At 46.9% G+C, this 2,104-nt stretch overlaps 1 pseudogene; it reads left to right on the forward strand.

Annotated features, from left to right (window-relative positions):
• Positions 1-656: 656 nt before the first annotated feature.
• LOC118652462 lies at positions 657-1,101 on the forward strand (annotated as a pseudogene).
• The last annotated feature ends 1,003 nt before the right edge of the window (positions 1,102-2,104 follow it).

Below are 2,104 nucleotides of genomic sequence, written 5' to 3' on the forward strand. Positions count from 1 at the left end.
TTCCTCTGCCGGCCCCATCGCCCCCAACAGCCCTCCCCTGCAGGGCTGGCCCCCCACAACAGCCCTCCCCTGCTGGCTTGGTTGCCCCCAACTGCCCTCCTCTGTAGGCCTGGTCACCCCCAACTGCCCTCCCCTGCAGACCTGGTCCACCACAACTGCCCTCCCCTGCAGGCCCGGTTGCCCCCAACTGCCCACCCCTGATGGCCCAGTCACCCCTAACTGCCCACCCCTGCAGACCTGGCCCCCTACAATGGCCCTCTCCTGCTGGCCTGGTCACCCCTAACTGCCCTCCCCTACCAGCCCAATCACCCCTAACTGCCCGCCCCTGCAGGCCCAGTCACCCCCAACAGCCCTCCCCTGCAGGCCTGGTCCCTCCCAACTGCCCTCCCTGCCGGCCATCTTGTGGCCACATGGGTGTGGCCATCTTGTGTGTATGGAGTGACGGTCAATTTGCATACTGGTCATGACTAATTAGCATATCTGGGCTAATTAGCATACCCCTCTCTTATTATATAGGATTATATGTCATTTTAAAATTCTGGTCAAGATCCACTACACAGATTTCATGAACCATTAACAGGTATGACATACAGGTTTAAAAGTACTGTTCTGGAGCCATTGCTGTAGGAAGTGTTCCGGCAAAGCAAATAGTCAAGATGCGTGACTTCGCCAAGGACAAGACCGCAGCGTTCAAGGAGGCCTTCCAGCTTTTTGACGCAACAGGGAGTGGCAAGATTCTGCACAGCCAGTGAGGGGACGTGATGAGGGCCCTGAGCCAGAACGCCACAATGCAGGGGTGCTCAAAGTCCTGGGGAACCTCAAGAGTGATGAGATGGATGCGAAGGTGTTGGGCTTTGTGCACTTCCTGCCCATGCTGCAGACTGTGGCCAAGAACAAGGACCAGGATACCTTTGAGGACTATGTTGAAGGCCTTAGAGTGTTTGACAAGGAGGGGAACAGCACTATCATGGGTGCTGAGATCCAACATGTTCTGGTGAGAAGATGACAGAGGAAGATGTAGAGATGCCGATGGCAGGGCACGAGGGTAGCCATGGTTGTATCAACAATGAAGAGCTCATTCGTACGGTGCCGAATGGCTGAAGACATGCCCAGTGTGCCCAGAGCCCTGTGCCTGCTCCTGCATGAGACTGTGTAGTAGCCTGAGGCTGCCATCAGTGTTCACCAAATAAATGTGCTCTGTGCCCTTAAAAAAAAAAATCACCACTGTTCTGCAAGACTTTTACCCTGTTTCACCCTTAATTAGAGAATAGTTAGAATAAAACCAGAAAGCTCAAATTTACATCAGCTGACCTCCCCCTAGGGAAAAGGAAGGGAATGGGATGTAAAATTAATGTTTTCTTTTAAAGATCTGAATAATGCATAAAGTTGAACCAAGTACTTAAGTTTCTCTTCTATATCTGTGCTATTTCCCCAATCTCGTTTCTTATCTTATGATTTCATGCTTTCCTCTTTTTTTTTTTTCCCTTAGGTTAGTTACTAGTTTATTGCTTTTCAAATAATCAGTTCTTAGATTTACTTACAAGTTCTACTATTTTCAAAGCTCAAATTTGTTAATTTTGTAATTGATCTCTATTTTGCTTTCCTTAGATTTATTTTGTTTCTCTTTTAAATTTTTTAAATTCAGTGTTTAATTTACATACTTTAATTTTTCTTATCGCATTAGCGGTCTATTGCTAATTGTTGCTAATAAATTACCCTAAAACTTGGTGACTTAAAGCAACATACATTTAGCCCTGGCCAGGTAGCTCAGTTGGTTAGCATCGTCCCAAAACACCAAGATTGTGGGTTCAATCCAGGGTCAAGGCACATACAAGAATCAACCAATGACTGCATAAGTAAATGGAACAAGTCAATGTTTCTCTCTCTCTCTCTCTCTCTCTCTCTCTCTCTCTCTCTCTCTCTCTCTCTCAAAATCAATTAAAAAACAAACATACATTTATTATCTCACAGTTTCTGTATGGCCTCTCTATTTCAGGAACTATCACAAGGTGTCAATCAAGGTGTTGGCCAAAGACTCCCGGTTCAATTGGGATAGAACCACCTTCAAACTCACTCAGTGGGGTTGGTAGGATTCAGTTCCTTG

This window comes from Myotis myotis, unplaced genomic scaffold, assembly GCF_014108235.1.
Source record: "Myotis myotis isolate mMyoMyo1 unplaced genomic scaffold, mMyoMyo1.p scaffold_m19_p_1, whole genome shotgun sequence".
Lineage (NCBI taxonomy): Eukaryota > Metazoa > Chordata > Mammalia > Chiroptera > Vespertilionidae > Myotis > Myotis myotis.